The sequence below is a fragment of the Mustela nigripes genome, chromosome 5 (assembly GCF_022355385.1).
Source record: "Mustela nigripes isolate SB6536 chromosome 5, MUSNIG.SB6536, whole genome shotgun sequence".
NCBI lineage: Eukaryota > Metazoa > Chordata > Mammalia > Carnivora > Mustelidae > Mustela > Mustela nigripes.
This window is the reverse complement of record NC_081561.1, coordinates 24941691-24960185: the sequence shown is the minus strand read 5'-3', so window position 1 is coordinate 24960185 and position 18495 is coordinate 24941691. Positions and strand designations below refer to the sequence as shown.

At 44.2% G+C, this 18495-nt stretch overlaps 1 long non-coding RNA gene and 4 other non-coding genes across 7 annotated transcripts in view; 3 read left to right on the top strand and 2 right to left on the bottom strand.

Moving 5' to 3' along the window:
• The window catches only part of LOC132017721 (uncharacterized), a 41651-nt gene that overhangs the window by 2261 nt on the left and 20895 nt on the right, over positions 1-18495 (top strand). For 2 of the 3 annotated variants that reach the window (XR_009404382.1, XR_009404380.1), the window contains exons 2-3: positions 11557-11689; positions 13754-13860. This is a non-coding gene — a long non-coding RNA (uncharacterized LOC132017721). The remainder of the gene's footprint in view (positions 1-11556; positions 11690-13753; positions 13861-18495) is intronic. The other variant, XR_009404381.1, reaches the window with a different exon arrangement.
• On the top strand, positions 2580-2652 carry TRNAV-AAC (transfer RNA valine (anticodon AAC)). The gene has a single exon. It is a non-coding gene; the product is annotated as a tRNA-Val (tRNA).
• Positions 4185-4266, top strand: TRNAS-CGA (transfer RNA serine (anticodon CGA)). The gene has a single exon. It is a non-coding gene; the product is annotated as a tRNA-Ser (tRNA).
• On the bottom strand, positions 6916-6989 carry TRNAI-AAU (transfer RNA isoleucine (anticodon AAU)). The gene has a single exon. It is a non-coding gene; the product is annotated as a tRNA-Ile (tRNA).
• Positions 9300-9372, bottom strand: TRNAF-GAA (transfer RNA phenylalanine (anticodon GAA)). Its single transcript has one exon. It is a non-coding gene; the product is annotated as a tRNA-Phe (tRNA).

Sequence of the window (18495 nt, the reverse complement as noted above, 5' to 3'; positions counted from 1 at the left end):
TTTGGTCCTACCATTTGAGATCAAGTGACAGAGATTCAACCACTTTAAAAACATGCCTTTTCAGACATTTTTTGTATTACTATGAAATTACTGACTACTAAGAAAGGATTACTTTCTTGTGGATTGCTGAGCATCTGGAAATGCAACTACCTCCCCTATTAAATGTTCCCTGGCTTGGGATCCTGAGGCAGACAGCTCTCCTCTTTTGTGCTACTAAAGTAGACATGCTACTGTTTTAGGTCAGCTATGTGGTTCTTTCTTCTTCATGTCTAGCTATTCATTGGTAACGTTGGGCACTGGATAGTTTGGTGAATTCACGTGAATGAAATGTCTATTAAAAGATGAAAGATAAAGCATGGTCATGATGAGAAATGGCAGAGAAGGAGAAATGGTTGGGAAGTATGTCCACTCGGTGTCTAACCAGGAAATTTTAGGTGTGAAACAAATGTGGTGATGACCATACTGGGGATACCTACTTCCAGAAATCATTACTCTTCAGACTCAGCTGAGATCTTCTGAATTCATCTGTCCCTGTCACCTGTTGTCACACTTTCTTCTCTGTGTTGGGATTGTTTAATGCTGAGTTTATGTCTACAATTCCATATACACAGCACATCAAACTTAGGAATGTCAAGCACACTTAGATGGTTAAGTTTTAAGTTCTTGAGTCTTGTACCCACACCATGATTGCAGCTGGAAGAATCTCAAGCATTCGGTGCTTTCCAGTGCTGATGTCCACGTCTTGACTCATTGCAGAATTTCTGGAGTTGATCTCTTCTCCCTCAGAATTTCTTTATCAACTCTAAACCGCTTAGCTGCCTGCCTGGAGTGGATCTCCCCAAATATCCACATCCAACACCGATCTCTCCCTAGCTTCAAATTCATATTTCCATCTCCACTTGGATTTCATATAGGTACTACTGGCACAGGGCACCATAAATTCAACTGACATTAAACCCGTTGGAAACCTGTGGTTAACCTTGATTCCTCCCACCATCAAATCATCACAAAGTCCTGCTAACTTTGCCTTCAACATGTGTAAGATGTCTTTCCCTTCTTTTCCTTCTGTTGGTCCCTATTTGGGTCTTCAATATCTCTTCTTGACCATAAGCTATAATGGCCTCCTCTTGTTCCCCCCGTCTTCAAGATTGGTCATCAAAGCCATTCTTGACACGTGTATTCTACAGTAGTTACGAGTTGTATCTGGTAAGTGCTGACTAGATCAAGTTGATCAGTTAATAGCTATGGTTCAAATCCTCTATATCCTAGTTATTTCCCCTTTTCTTTCAGCTTCTCATCAGCTACTCAAAGGAGTCCTTAAAATCACCAATCATAATTCTGGTTGTTCTATTTCTTGTTTTCATTGTCTCAGTTTTGCTTCATTTAAGAATAAATCTTCTTGATGAATTGATTATCTTATTGTTATTGGATGTATCTCTTTATCTTTAATCTTACTTTTTACCTTGGAGTCTACTCTGTCTGATATTGATATATATCTAATATTGATATAATGGTTTGTGTTTTCAAGGTATATCTTCCCTCACAACTCTACTTTCAACCTGTCATCTTTATTCGTCTTATGTGTCTCTTGTAACCAGGGTACAGTTGGCTCCTGTTTTTCTTTGTTTTATTTCACTATTTACCATGCCATTCACTGCCTTTTAATTATGTGTTTATCTCATTACATTAAATGCAATTATTTATATTTGGATTTAAGCCCATCATCAAGTTAATTGTTTTCCATTTGTCCCACTTGTTTTTTTTATTTTGGGGGGTTTTTTCCTGCCTTTCTTTGATTGATTGATTGATTATTATTCCATTTAACCTTTAACCCAAAATGTAGGTCATTCCCCTCCAGCTCCTTTTAAGATTTTTTAAATTTTGATTTTCAAGTATTTCAGTATAATTTGGGTAGCTACAATTTTCTTTATGGTTATCCTGGGTGTCCTTTGCTGAGTTTATTGAATCAATAAGTTGATGTGACTTTTTTTCTCATTGAGATGTGTCCTTAAGATTAGTGCATTTTAATTATGTAGATTACACTTTAATTTTTTTTTTTTTTAAAGAAGGCTTCACTGATGACATCTGTACTCCAAGAATTAATGGTTAGGCTCCAAATTCTCTCCTCATATTCAGATCAAAATACACCTTTCCCTCTTTGGAAGGTACATCCTGTATTTTTCTCTGATTTGGCCCACATATTCCCATTTAATCTCATTTATTTCCTTCCCCTCCTTCAAATTCTTGGATATCCTCCTGCCACCATCATGCCGACCCCCTTCAGCTCCCAATGACAAAAATCCCCTTTCTAATCTCTCTGCATCATACTTCAACATAGTCTTCATCTATGATGTCTCAGATTTTGTGTCATTTTCTCTAGAAAACCATCAGGGGCCCTGGGTAGTTTCCAGTTTTTTGGCTGTTCTAAACACGCTTCTCTGAACATGATAGTAGATATATTTGGTGAACACTTTGCTACTGGTATATGATTGTATTAACATGGTAAAGGGGAATCCCTCCAGGAAAAAGGGCTGGGCTATCCAGAAATATTTACTTTTACAAGAACACCACCCTGCAGGGTTTCCGTAGTGTAGTGGTTATCACGTTCGCCTAACACGCGAAAGGTCCCTGGTTCGAAACCGGGCGGAAACATATGATTTCTTTGCTTTTGAACGTATTTCCTTTTAGATAATGAACTTGTATTTTCTTTTGAGGGTTTCAGACTTAAAACAAATGCAAATATTTGCGACCCCAAAATATGCCACTTTAGCATAAGGATGATTTTGAGCTGAGAGCAATCAAGAAAAAACAAACAGGAAGGGCTCTCTGTCTTCCTCCTGTCCACCTAAAAGCGTGGCATAAATGTCCCTTTGTGAAGGTGTTCCCCTCTCATCTCCCATGGGAGAGGAGGAGAACTACTCTGATCACCAAAGATGGAAAGTCAGCACCAATATGAGTCTGCAGAAACAAATCCCACTAAAATTACCCCCGCTTCCACTAGTTTCCCCTTATAGTTACCGTCCCACAAATATTTCCCCTAAAAGTCCAAACTCTCATTTTCGTTGTCTACCCACTTCCCTACAATATTGTTAAATGGTATAAAAGCTTTCAAGTTTAACTGCTTCTTTGGGTTCTCACTTCTTTCCTGGGAAGCCTTCATGCATGTAAAATTAAAATAAAAAATAGCCACATCAACAAAATTTGTACTTTTTCTCCTATCAATCTGTCCTTTGTCTGTTGAACTCATAGGCCCCTGCCACAAACCTAACAGAATAGAGGAAAAATTCTTCTTCCTTACATATGGAAATTGTGACAATCAGGGCTTTGGGAATTTGAAGAAAATACACACATACCCAAAAAGATGTTAAGGAAGAAGCATGTAATGTGAAGCCATGGGTACTTGAGTTTGAACCATAATTCACATGGTTCCATACAAAATAAATAAGGTGCCTAGTGTGTTAAAGGACCATGAGTGATATGCAGAAAAATAAACAAAGAACGGAGAGGAGCACTGGAACAGGGAAGTGTAGAGCTTAGATACAATGTTCAGGCTGTGTTTCCTGATAAGCTGATACCTGAGAAAGCACCTGAAGTAAGGTAAGCGGCTGAGTCATACCTACAGCAAAGCAAGAACAGCCGAGCAGGGGTGCAGTGGGAGAAATGAGCTCTCGGGCAACACTGCAGCCCAAGTGGGAACTTTGGCATTCACTCTGATGAAAGCAGAAGATGTTTTTGCGTTTAGAGCAAAGCTGTGCTCAGAGTGTTTTGTGTTCACAAAGATCTCTCTGGTTGAGTTTTTTGTAAAGCTGGAAAGGGTGGAAGAAAGGAAACCTGTTAAGGGATTTTTGCAATATTCCATGTCAGAAATGCAGGTGTCGTGGGCCAAGGTGATAGCAGTGGAGTGGTGAGAAGTTTTTCAACTCTAGATGCATTTTGAGGGGAGGAAAAGAGAAGCCCCTCATATATGTGGAATGAAAGAATAATTGAGGTCAAGAGTGTTGCCAAGATGTTTACCTAACTATTGGAAAAGTTGAAATTGCCTTTAAGTGAAATAGGGAAGCTTGGGCTTGGAGAAGGTTTTGAGGGGACACTCAGGAAGCAGTCATCCTCTGTCTTCTAACATACTACATGGTAAATGACATATACCTGTCTTTAGTCTAATGAGTAAAACAGCAAGAAGAGGGGCTGTGATGGCCGAGTGGTTAAGGCGTTGGACTCGAAATCCAATGGGGTTTCCCCGCGTAGGTTCAAATCCTGCTCACAGCGGTATACCTTTTGGTGTGGGGCTCACAGCTTGAAACTTCTGCAAAATTAAATGGCTCCTCGCCCAGCACCGCAGAGAAATCCCTTCAGCGGCCGTTCCAATTTATAACTCAAATCCTTTAGGAGGGCGGCGCCAGCTGGTTATGAGTTCCACCATCTTCTTTGGCGTCTGGGCGCGTGGGAACCGCCAGAGCTCGGGCTCCCTCCCCACTGTCCACACCGAACTTCAGACTGGAGCGCTCAAAAACACTGAGTGCGTGGAGGTGAAGTTGTTAAATCTGGCAAATGTCTGATCACAGCAGCAAAGAGAACACAGGAGACTTGAAATTTGGGGGATTCTGTGCCCTTTCTGATTATAGAGAGCCAGCAACTTCCTTAAAGGCATTTTCAGGCAGCAATCTTTAGTGTTTGTACTGACATCAAAGGCTGGTGGGAGCCACAAAAAATTTAGGATAACACTGCATTATATTTGCCACTCTTTGCAGCACTTTTTACAAATGAGGAAACTGAGGCACAGAGAAGCTAAATTTTGACTTCTGACTTTGCCTTTTCAAGCCCATATGCAACCTCGTCTCCTCAGTGGACTAAACCTCTCTTTTATAAGCACTTTTGCATTTTCAGCTATTTCATCAACTTTGAAGAGCTAAAAAAAAAAAATTTAAGCCAATTTTGTATTTGTTGGTAAGTGGGTTCCTGGTTTCCAAGCTTCTTTGTCAAATGCTATTCTTAAAATGTATACTTCTATGGAATTCTTGCATTCTTATTGCATTTTGCGTTTTTTGCAATTTGTGGGCAGAGAATATTATGGCTGGGGGAGGGCTGTAACAGAGCTCAGAACTAGGCAAGAATATAAACTGGGCAAGAAGTGAAGAGAGAACGTGGAAACTGAGTCGGTGGACATATGTTCAAGTAAAACAGCAAAACAAACAGCTACGAAGCAACAAACAAGGTTCCAATGAACACAGGCAGAAAATGAGTGAAGATTGACCTGTTTTCAATGCAAACATTTTATGTAAACGTGGATTATGCAAACAAATCACAAAATAAATTATGCTTTCCCAGAATTGGTACAGATTTTGTACCTAATTGCTGTCTAAATTAAAACATCAACCACTTCTTCATCTGATAGGAATTGTGTATAGGAACGGAAAATACAAGTATGGAGAGTGCTGTGACAGGTGAGGGCCAGTGGCATGATGGGTAATGTGTCTGACTTCGGATTGGAAGGTTCCAGGTTCAACCTCTGGCTGGCTGAGCTTACTTTTTCTTCACACTTCCTAGGTACTTTAAAACAAAACAAAACAAAACAAAACATTGAAGCGATCCTTAAAGTTTTTCGAATACGCTTTCTAGGAACTGATCCTTCACTTTCACAAACGCTCTCCCACACCCGCTGTCAGCTGAGCCTGAAGGAGAAGTCACAAGCATCAAAGGATCCTCTAAGATTTTCTTCTTTCATCCCTTCTTGAACTTGAGACAGGAGATTGGCCGGAAAAGACCATTAGAAGGAAGGTTTTAAAATCAAAGGAACTCTAAAGAAAAATAACTTTTCTTCCAGTATCTTCTCCATTGATAGTTTTTCCCCATTGGAAAGAGTCCTCACCGAGAGGTCTCTCTTAGGCAGTTCCTTCCTGGTGTGACACCAGCAAAGAGAAGAGGGACAGACATCTCCTGGGGACAGGTGGAGGCAAGGAGAGTTCGGCGGGAGCGACTCTTTGCCTCAGTTGGCCCCTTTAGACAGAGGTTGGCCCTGAAGGCTGCTGTCGCTGCTCCTTCCTGCGAGGCCCCCCGTGCACGGCCGAGTTCATGGGGACGGAGACCACGCGGGGGGGGGGGGGCAGAGAATCAACAGGAATTCCTTATTTTGCAAAGGTAAACAGCAGGGAAAAGATGAGAGTGTAAGGAAGATCTGGGAGGTGGCAGCTGTCGGGCTGCCTCCAGACAGACAAGCCTCCTCCCTGTGCGTCGTGGCTGCGCGTGGAGGCTGGAGAGAAATCACTGCCAAGTGGGGAAAAGTCCTCCAACCAACCCAAAAGATCATCTTCATATGTGGACCCATTTCCGAACGTGTAGCTTGTCTCCTGCGCGCACATGACAGGTGACTTGCAGTCATCGCGTGCGCCGTCGGGGGCGGAGACCAAACCTGAGAAAGCGGGTGCGCAGCCTCGCCGGCAGGTGCACGAAGGCCGGCGACCGCGCAGAGTCGCACTGGGCGCCCGGTCCTCGCCGCCGCCGGGAGGGAGGGTTCCCGATAAAGGGGAGGGACCGAGCGCAGACCCGACGGGAGCACCGCCGCGTCTCGCTGCTCCAGCCCACCGAGCCTCTGGCCGCGCTGCGCTTGACTCCATCTCTCCCCAGAAGCTTCTTTAACGTGCCCAGATAATCCTGTCTTCCGAGTGTCACTAAAAACTGAGCACACCTAGTTCGAAAACGCCTCGGCTTCCCCTTTCCCAAACACACCTGCCTGGCTCCCACGCTGCTTTTCCTCAGTAGAGTCTTCCTAGCAGTTGTACGTTTTTTATTAAAAGCTAAGCCAGACGGAAGTACACAGCCGTCTCGTTGAGCGAGACAATGTCCTAAGTCCCGACTCTGGCCCCTGGCAATTCGGGGTTATGGGTAGAGTTAGGCAGGCAGAAGGCCAAAACAACCCGCTGGCCCGTACGGGGATCGAACCCGCGACCTTGGCGTTATTAGCACCACGCTCTAACCAACTGAGCTAACCGGCCACCCTGGGGGAGAGCTTCTTTTTTTTAAAAAAAGTAAGTTCCTCTACTAAAAAGAATTTCTCCTCTCCCTGTTCCCCCTCCTTCTAAGGGAACCATTAAACCACATTCACAGACTGTAACGAGGAGTCTTCATTCTTCCGGTTCTTCGGATTTGGAGAAGAAAATCCACGGAGAAACTTGTGTGCAGAGGCTGAGTCTCTATTTGTGGAGGGTGCACTGTAGCCGGATTTTCAGTCGTTGGTGGAGGAAGTCCCCCTTCCTAGAAGCACGTCTGTAGCGTTGGATGACAGACTGCACGCTGGTCTTTCTTGACTCGTAACTTAATGACCCGTTAAGTTCAGGCTGTTTCAAGGCGAGGAGACGAAGAGGAGCGGAGGAGGAAAGGATCCGGAGCCCCGGGGTCGCGGAAGACCCGCAGACACCCGCCCTGACGTCATCAGCCACGCGGTCCGCGGCTGGACGGCTTGTCACACGCTAAGTCGGGGTGACTTATTGTCCTGTTAGGCCGTGGGAGGTTTGCAGAGGGCGAGGTGGTAGCGGCGCCCCGCTGAGCTTTCAAGTTCTCACCCAAGGGCCCAGAGGTTGCGGGGTGCGAGCCGAGGGACCCCCGGCCCGGGCAGCGGAGGCCGGAGTCGGAGAGGTGCCTCCGCGGTGCCCAGCGAGCCTACTGGCTTCCTCCCCCGGAGACAGGTGGGAGGCGTCCCTAGTGTTAGTTCGCTTGTAACTTTCCAACTTTCTTGCCTAGACCATGGCCAGCGAATACTTGTTTTCGGAGCTAACTGAATCAGCAGGTAATGACGTGGTTGATTTGAAAGCGGACGCGGGCGCAGGAGAGCAGCTTGAGCCTCCAGCATCCACAGTTCAAGGTCGAGGGCGGGGTCCCCGCGGATCTTCCCCCGGGCATTCTTCCAGTCTGCTGGGCTCTCGTCCGCGGCCCAGGGCTTCCCAGCCTCGACCCCACACGCAGAGACGCTCTCCGACGTGGCCTCTGCAGGCTGCGTCCTCCTTGTCGCCGCGGGGAACTGCCTCCCCAACCGTGTCCCGGACCCCGCGGTCCTCAGGCAAGGCCACCATGACGCACCTCGCTTGGGTCCGGGGCTTGCAACCCCAAACGATTACTCTTGGCTCCTTCCTCCCCTGGACAAACGGAGTTTCCCGGGTGGCAGACCTCCCCGACTTTTCCGACTACGCCCTAGGGTGTCCGGGAGGATTACGCACGCCGAGCACTCGCTCTCCTAGAGAAACCAGCACCTGACCACTTGGCAAAACCCAAGATGTGGGTCTGTTGTCCTCAGCCCCACCTGCGCCTACCTCCCGGGTAGACTGAGAGTGCTCCAGATCCCCGGAACTGTGTTTTTCCGGAGCCTGCTTTTGAATGAAATATTGGGTATGAACTGTTACTAGTAGTGATTCCAGATCAATAGAAGGGCTTATTAAAAGATCCGTCCTTAACATTACACTATGATACAGAAGGAATCTCCACCGATCTTTGACTCCAGCTTCCCCCAAATCCTCCTCGGAGGCCACCAGAGCGCTGGGTTTCTTGTATATCGTTCCCAAAATATTCCACAGGTCCTCTCGCATACCTTTAAATACCTCCACCTACATCGCTGGCAATACACAAGGGAACATCTACCGTAAATGCAAGAAGATTTCAAATTATGTGTGTTATATTCCAGATTAGAGCCTATGAATTATCCAACACTGTCTCAGGAAAAATAATAGTATTAAGAATCTCTATTACATTTTACAGCATGTGCATATGCATAAATACCACCACACGGAATCTTCATAAATACTCTTAAAATTCAATTTATGTTTACACTACCATTCCTGCCACTAGGCCTGTCCCCGCAGCTGAAAACCAAATGCTGGGTAAGATAGGCAAAACTTTTTACAGGATGCAAAGTGCTGACAATAATGTAAGGTTCTGGAAGGCCCAGCACTAAGTGAAGCCAGGAAGAGAGGTAATAAAGTGAAGAGTTGAAAGTGCCCATACCCTGATTCTTATAGATGCATTTAAGAACACCGAAGTGCTCTGAAAAAGGCATTGGGGAGGTTTTCTTTGCCTTGAGGGATTGCTGGAAGCAATTAGGTGTATGGACAGAGAATTGTATTTTGCCAAAGAATTTACAAAAGCTGGGTCTGTGATGAGGGTAAATGTGCCTGTAGCTCCTTTCCACATAACTGGCACTGTGGACTCAACTTATTTAAAGGTGATTGACATACAGTATGGGTGGGTAGTCAATGGTTTACTCATTGCCAATCAGCAATGAAAAAGTCAACATTTGCAAAAGGACCGACATCCTTTGCTGAGACCCGGGATCGAACCAGGGACCTTTAGATCTTCAGTCTAACGCTCTCCCAACTGAGCTATCTCAGCCAGCCCACAGGGCATTTCTTGTCAATTACTTTTGAAATAACCTTTTCTGAAAAGCCTATTTCCTTTTTTGGATGCTACATTTCAGGAGAAGAAAGTCTTTGTCTTGTTTTCTGCAAATGTAACATTTTGCCCATTTCAAGAATAAATATACCAACATAAAAATTAGGCAATGGGGAAACATACTGGAAGTTTCCTAAGTATAATAGGAAGAACCAAAAAACAGTGGTGATGGACATTTTATATATAGTTTCTAAGGATATGAATTAGTTGCGGTGTAATGATTCAAATCTTCCTGCTGGAGGAATTCAAGACAACACCATTTGGAATAAATTCTAGTTCAAACCATAGTGGGTTTTTTTTTTATTATTTCAGTTGCTTTTATTCCTTTCCCCTTTCATTCTATTAAGGTATAAATTAATACAGCAAAGTATGCATATCTTAAGCACACAGGTAATGATTTTTACAAATATACATTCCCGTGTAACCACCTTGGCTCCCTCAGGACCCTCTTCTTTGCTGTTCTCCCAGAGTTAGCCACTGATCTGAATTCCCACTTATGTGCTGTCATTTATTTTGTAACTTCATATACATTAAGTCAAATTGCATCTGCATTCTTCTGTCTGGCTTCTTTCACTCACTATTGCCTTTAAGATTCATCAGTGTTTTTAGCTGTGAAAACAGTTTCTTCCTTTTCATCAGCTTCCGTTTGGTCACACCACAATGTACTTGTCCATTTTAATGCTGACGGGCGCTTGGTTTCCAGTTCTAGGTTACAAAAATCATGGAACATTTCCGTGCAAATTTTAGGTGAACATAAACACTCATCTATCAGATAAATAGATACATACATATATACATACGTACCTGGATATGCAGATATGTGTATGAAATTGCTGGGTCACATATGCTGGATATATGTATGTTTAACTTTATGAGGTGTTGCTAAACAGTTTTCCAAAATGCATGTATTAGTGTACACTCTTAACAATGATGTGCGAGGCTTCTGGTCACTCCACAGACCAGCCAATACTGATATTGTCAACCATTTTAATTATGGCTTTTCAGGCCAGGATGTAGGGGGGTTTCTTTGTGAATTTAACTTGTATTTTTTGATGACTAAGGATACTAATTATTAACAGGGAAGACAGTAAGATATTTTTGGTGTTTCTTTACGTTTTTTCAAACATTTACATTATAGGAGTATCTATTACTTGGGTAATTGAAAAAAATAATAATTTAGCATATCTTATATCAAAAATTACATGAAATATTTGCAGTCAACAAACCCTACCTCCTATGTAATGCAAAACGTTATAGTATTTAGGTATGGACAAAGCCAAACACAAATCTTTCCTCATTTGCTCAAATATGCTGATAAGGCCAAACACAGATCCTTCCCCTTTCACTCCTAGCCAAGTTCTTATTCTTTGTCTCATGAGTGATTAGCTAAGATGAGAGCTGTTTGTCCCTGTGTTTCTCCTAGTTCAATGATTCGAGAGAAAGACTCACAGGACTCAGCATGTAGTTGTCCGCAGCTATTATTTATTATAGCAAAAGGATACAAAGCAGAGTCAGCAAAAGGAAAAGACACACGGAATAAAGTCTGGAGGAAACCAGGTGCAAGTCACACAGGATGGGCTTAATTCCTTCAATGCAAAATCGTGACAACACATGGAAAACGTCCACCAAGGAAGTTCACTAAAGATTTGGTATCCAAGATACTTGGGGGAGGCTGCCTAGCATATATCAAAAATCCAGACCAAGAAACCAAGAAAGCAAACCATATGGTTTGCATGAACAGTGTAGGCAGTGAGCCACTCCTGTCATCTGGGAAATCGTGGGAACTCTCTTAAAATGTAAGCGCCCAGATGCCAGCCAAGGGCCCATCTTGCCAGCAGGCCTTTCCAAGGAGAATAGTCTCAGGCCTGCTGTGCCAACTTTTTCTGCACAATCGCCTTGAGAGTAGCTAGACACCCAAATGAACACTTCAAATTCATAGGACTGAAGCTTCTCCAATGCAAAACAATTCCAAATAACCTCATCAGGAAGTTGTGATCCCTGTGAAAGTCTACGGCAGGCTACCCTGCAGAGAGCACTCTGATCCTTCAATCTGGGGTGTTCTCCCCATCTCAAGAGCCTAACTAAAGTCAGTGTCCTCGTTTACCTGGTTTTTGTCTTTGACAGGTTGGTGTCCTGAATCACGCAGGAGTAAAAGCCCACCTGAGACACCCAGTTCATCCGCCCAGACAGAGTCCTCCCAAGCCTGCTGTGTTCCTTTCCTCGTGGGACCCTACAGGAAGCCCAGCCCCTCATCCAGGTACTCCCGACAGGCGTCCGTGGTAACGTAGTAAGGATTCCATTGCACTTCTTGGTTTGAGAATTCTTTGGGTTTGGTTTTGTTGCTGGCTTTTGTTTAAACTTGGTATCATGGGTCTCTCCAAGTCTACCTCTAAACCCTTCCAAAAGCCCCCACCATGACGTGCTTTGGCACTACGGTGACAATTCAGCTCATTTCCCCCCAAAATGGCAGAATTCAACTCCTAGAACTGATGAGGGAGCAGGAGGCTGGCTGAGGATGGAGCAGGGGCTGGCGCCTTGCACCCCCTCTCTCCCACTCCCCTTGGTAATATGTGTGACATTCCACAGGCACCCCTGACTGCCCTAAAAGAAGAACAAATAGTTAACTTGCAGAGATCATAGTCCTGCAAGGCAGGAGTCTCTCTTGGTTTATAAATGTCCTTGAGATTTACAACAAAGAAGTTACCTTATCAATAGCCCAATTTCCAAAGACACATAACTCAGTTCCTCAAGCCCTAACGTCACCCTCCCCTCCATAAAAAACCGAAGGAGGTGGAGGTAGAAGGAAAAGTAAATAAAGTTAAATTTCTTTTAAGACCTAAATCTCACTAACAAGGACGTTTGATAGCAGGAATGTAACATTCCACCAGGAGACTCCCAATTGTCTTTATGTTAGTGCCTCATTAGAGGGAAAGTGGCCTTGGCTTGATAGTAACCAGGCCTTCCATATCCTGACAGTCTTCTTTATCCCAATAGCCCTTCTGAACACCCCTTTGTCCTCACCTACCCAACTCCTGTGTATATAACCAGCCACTCCTCACATGCCCGGGGCAGCAGCTCTTCCTGCCCACGGGTCCTGTCCCCGTGCTTTAATAAACCACCATTTTGCACCAAAGATGTCTTAAGAATTCTTTCTTTAGTCGTCAGCTCTGAACCTCACCCCACCAAACATGACTTAGGTTCTGGAACTTCATCAGAACCATTTCTTTGTTATGTTCTTATCTAAGATAAGAAAGTCTTTCCACTTCTGAAACAGCTAAGGTTATTTATAATCATATTACCTCTTATGTTGACCTTATCCTTTAGAGCATTTTAAATTTACATAAAAATTGTATGGAAAGCACTAGGTTCCCATATCCCCTCTTCTCCCAACTTCAGAGATTTCCCTATTATTAATGTCTTGTGATACATTCATTACGATGGGTGAACCAAGATTGATGCATTGTTACTACCTAAAGCCCCCAGTTTACCCTAGGATCTACTCTTTGCGTTGCACAGTTCAATGGATTTGCATAATGCATTAGTTGAATGACTAGTAGGCATTGCAATGTAGCATGAGGCTACTATTGACCTTCTGATGACGTGTCAGAAGGAGGATTATCAGGTCTCCGTGGACCACCAGCAACTGAAACTGTCAAAAGTGAAGCCGTGTGTAAGGGGGGGATTACTGTGCAGACGGTCCCTGACTTACAATGGTTCAACTGACAGTGGTGAAAAGCAATACACATTCAGTAGAAATCGTACTTTGACTTTTGATCTTCTCCCAGGCTGTGATGTGGGTGGGATCCTCTCTGGTGACGCCGGGCAGCAAGCCGCAGCGCCCGGTCAGCTACGGGATCACTAGGGCCAACCACCTACTCACTCACTAAAAACCATTCTGTCCCCACACAGCCATCCTGTTTCCGCTTTCAGTACAGTGTTCAGTGAACTGTGTGAGATGCTTCACACATTATTACAAAATAAGCTTTGTGTTAGATGACTGCCCAGCTCGAGGCTCATGTAAGCATCCTGAGCACATTTAAGGTGGGTGAAACCAAGCTACCATGTTCTGTAGGTTAAGTGTATTAAATGCATTTTTGACTTGTAGTATTTTCAATTTATGATGGGTTTATGGGGCCATAACCCCGTTGTAAGTCAAGAGAGATCTGTATTTGTAAATATTTTCTATTCGTTTCCCTTGTCCGTTGTTTTATATTTTGTCTTCCAGCCCGTTTCTGCCTTCTCTGTCCTTAACATTGTCCATGATTCTCACCAGCTGTGAGTCTCTGCTTCTGTGAATCACTCGCTCTGCCTCTCTCTCCAGGTTCTGGGTCAGCAAGCTGCCCTGTGACCTCAATATTCGGATATAGCTAAGGAGAGGTACTGATTTTCAGACTGTGCAGCTTTTCTCTTGTTCTGAGGATGAGAGTGGTGAGTCCCAAACTTCTCACATGTGGGAGCACAAAGGGAAAGTCGTCTGTCACTTGGATACATAGGCTGCTACATATTGTTTCTCAGTAACTTGTGATCCTACTTAGTTAGCTGTTTACTATTTACTAGTTTGCTATTACTATTTATTATTTACTAGTTTGATATTTTTCCTCCTCAAATCAAATCCTTATGACATTTGCACCTAAAACTGGCTGAGATTTCCCAGTGGGCTCCCAGAAAATCAGCAAAGACTTGCTCTTTAATATTGTAAAAAGAAAGGTGTTAGAAATAATTAAATTTATTTGCTGTGTTACTATCGATCAGTTTCCTGAGAAGCGTTGTTAAATCAGAAGAGAGTGTAGCCTTCCCCCTGAGTCCATCAAGCAGCAAAGTGTGAGGGCAGAGTCCCCTAGACTTCCCTCACTTCTGACATTATTTGCAAGTTTTGAGGTTTCCCAAAAATACCTTTGGTTTGGATAACTTGCTAGAAGGTGTCACAGAACTCCTCAAAGCTATTATACTTACTGGTTATAGCTTATTACAAGGAAAAGACACAGATTAAAATCTGCCAAAAGAAAGTACACATAAAGCAGACCCTGACAGAGTTCCAAAATGACACTCCTGTTGTCCTCAGGGCCAGTTACCCTTGTGTGACAAGGCACAGAGTATTGTCAGTTTGAGAAGCTTGCCTAAACTTCCATGTCCAGAGTTTTTATTGGGGTTTCATTATATCGGCCTAAGCCCTTGATGACCCGTGTGCTTGAACTCACTCTCCAGGCTGACTGAGAGGGTAACAGAGCCCTCACCCTAAATCACAGGGTTGGTCTTTCTGACATGACTACCGCATGTGGCCATATCCACCCTAAAAAGATATCTGTTAGGTACGACATGGATTATCTCCCAAGAGCTGAAGCAAGGGCCAGGCCTCTCTTTTTCGTGGGAAGGGATGGGCTCCTCTCCACACACTCAGCTAGAATGGTATCTGGCAAAGAAAAGAATGGAAGTCATGCTATTTTTTTTTTTTTTAAGAAACTAATAACAGCCGTAAAATAAAGGAAATGTTCAACCTTGTGGGGGGTGGCGGGCAGGGGCCTGCCCCCGGGCTCCCAGGGAGGCTCTCCTCTAACATTTACCCAGGTCAGAATGACTCAGCAAAACTGCAGAGCATGGGCTCTATTTCTGCCCCAGCACTTTGTACAACTATTTCCTTACAGAAAATAACCAAAAATGAGCTTTCCAAGCATAAAGATAAGAAAAATTTTTAAACCTTCCTGGTTCCTGTTAAAGTCATACTGCCTTGCACATGCTGAAAACACAAGGTGAAGTCTGTAACTTTCTGGACTGTTCATCATGATGATTTGTAACTTTAAAAATGTAAAAAAACATATATAACCCTGTACTTTGAGATGTTCTTTCCCTGGAGCCCCCTTCTTTGTGAAGATTGTGTATCCTGGGCAGCTGACCTAACTTGGACTCAGATAAAAGTCTCTTCTTTGCTCTTTAAAAATCGGACCAGGGAGGACCTTTATACCTATGGATATCTGGAACCACAGAAACGTATTACCTAGGCAAAAAAATAAAAATTAACAGGATTGTTACATGAAATAGAATTTGGAGGTGACAAAAGACAAAAAATAAGCCATATTTGTAATGGGTAAATCCGCTTGTAGAGGTTTTTAAGGATCTGGGTCTTTTTAGTCTGCACCAGAAATAGAAATGGAAGCCAGGGGAAATAAACAAATAGTAAAGAGACCCAAAGGGCCAAAATTGGAAGAAATGTTTCTTGTGGAACAATTTAAAATTGTATCACTCCATAAATAGTTTTTTTGTTTTGTTTTGTTTTGGTTTTTTTTTTTTTTTTTAATGACTGGACAGAGGGCTCCTGAGTGGTGCAGCTGGTTAAGCGCTGGAATCTTGGTTTCCCTCAGGTCATGATCTTGGGGGTCTGGGGTCGGGAAATTTTTAAAAGTAGGCCATCTGGCCCTTTCTGATGGCAGTGTGAGGCCTAGGGGTGGGGGGTTGTTACTTTACAAGGGACCTAAACCAATCCTCCTTGTCAGCCAAGCATATATATTAATCCTCATTTAGCAGAAGCAAATGTCAACTCTAGAAAAGCCTTGAGTTGTAGTGTTTGAAATATCCAGTATTTTCACCTGGAACAATCAAAAGAAACACATTTTTTTTTCCTCCTCCTCATTCCCCTCCAAACCACCTCACATTTTCCTCCTTTCTTTGCTGTCTTCTTCTCCCCCCAAAGTTCTGAGTTTATGCCACTGCACCATTTTGAGACTCTATGGATATTTTAAAATATTTTCTACATGTCACATAATGGACTATGTAATTAAAAGTTTTTTTTTAAAAGTCATGGTAATTGTCCTCGGTAAGCAAACTAGCAGAAAAGACAATTGTGTATATAAATACATCTTTTTTACAATGAGGTAAATGCAGACTTGATACTACAAATGATCTATAAGTAAGAAGGAAGAAACCATCAGATTTTTTTCCTGGAATGCACAGCAATCCCGTCCTGTACATGGAAGAATAGCATTCTAGGTAGAGAAAGGAGTCAAACAAGCCTCCTGATTTTTTATCTGCACTAGCAAATCTCTTCTTTGACCTTTGACTTTACATTCTTTAGTGAAAGAAACTGCCAGACAAAACACAACTCTCTTGTTAGTAGTATTCATTACTCATTATCTATGTTTAACCTTCATTTCCCTAAAATAAGTGAATTAAGTCAGTAAAACAAAAGAAACTCTCACCTCAAGGGGTTTGCGGGGAGCAAAGGACCAGAGGCCTCCCTGAGACCCCACGTAGAGAACGTTTACCAAGAGGGAGAGCCAGGAGTTGAGTGGGGATACTAAAGAAATGAAAGCAGTTAGAATATAGTCCTTGTCCCAACTCCCCCATCCCCCCTACCCCCCAACTGCAGGAGCTTCTGATCCAGTAAGTGAGGGAGGAAAGCAAAGAGAAGCCTGAGCTAATGCCTGGGAGGCCTGGCCCAGCAGGCAAAGCTCACAGGGGAGCAAGGGGGTGGGGGTGGGTAACACAGGCCCGTGGTCTCTGGGGGAGAAGTGAAGAGAAAGAGAAAAGAGCCAGGGCAAAATGAGGGTATTTATCAAGAACCAAGGCCTTTGGGAACATGGACTATGAGCAGGGAAATGCTGATAGACATTAGGAGGTAGGAGAGAATGAAGAGGACTCTGTAACAGGTGAACACAGGGACACAGAGAAGAAGGAATCAGAAATGAATCCCTTGCAGAGATGAGCACAGCATTATACTAAGTAAAAGTCTAACGCAGAAGGCCCCAGACTGTATGGCCCCATTTACTCAAAATTCTAGAAAAGGCAACAGGATAGCAATGGAAAGCACATCAGTGGTGGCCAGGTAAGGCGCGCCAGGAAGGACGGAAGGACGGATCCCGCAAGCGAAGGAGGAGACTCGGGGGAGGGTATGAGATCTTCGTCTCATACAGGGTTTGTGATGACCTGGACCAAGTAGGGCCTCCTCACAGATGGGCCCAGCATAAGCCCCAGAAGCCGGGAATGTGCTGCCTCGCAGAGCGAAAGGGACTTCGCGGACAAGCTAAGCGTCAGGATCTGGAAATAGGAAGGTCATTACGCAGGGGGTCCAATATAATGACAGGGTCCTTTGAAAGATGGAAGAGAGGCCTTAGAATCAGAAACGAAAATGTGACAACAGAAGCAAAGACCAGAGTCCTTCACTAGCGGACTTGGGAGGCAGAAGGTGACGAGGAGCCAGGGAATGTGGGCAGGCTCTAGAAGGTGGAACAGGCGAGAGAAAGGACTCTTGCCCAGAGCGTCCAGAAGACCACGGCCCAGCCAGCAGCCTGATTTCAGTGCGGGTGAGTCACTTTAGGCCCCGGCCTAGAGAACCCTAAGACAACAATTTTGTGCTGTTTTAAGGCACTAAGCTGGTGAAACTTACTAAAAAGGAGACATGAGGAAACTGCAGTGCTGTTTTCTGTTTTGAACAACTCCACAGAAGCCGGTGTGATCAGAGTCATTGCAGGGTTGTCACATCAGGCCATGGAAGCTAGGGACAGCCTAGTCCCTGTAGGTCAGAGACTCCCAGAGCAAGCAGCATTTACCCCTGGCGACACATCTTTGCACCTCTGACAAGTTTACTGTCACACTGTTTCCTCACATGCCGCTTGGTCAGGCCTTAACTGGGATCATAAATAACATCGCATCAGGTGTCAGCTTCATGAAAATGATGGATCGTGTCTTCTGTTGAAACACGTGCTGATATGAGGCATTTTTCTCCTTGCTCTCTGAGGGTGCTTCTGGGGACACACCCACAGAGAGGTCTTTGCCATGGTTCTTCCCTCTGTCCCCACAGGTCTTGGACTGTGTGTATCCACGACCTTCTTCCTGCCCTCCAGGCCACTGCTGAAATGCCACCTGCCAGAGAGGGGGCCTTCCCTAACAGCCCCACCTAATACAGCACCCAGACATACCTTGGGATCTCCTCTCCCCCATCCTGTTTTTAGTTTGCTCTATAAAACTGCATCTACTTATGTAGCTGTCACTGTGGATTCCTCCCAACTAGAACTTACCTTCCAAGCCCAGAGACTTCCTCTTTCTCAGTCACTGCAGTGACCTTGCCTTGAA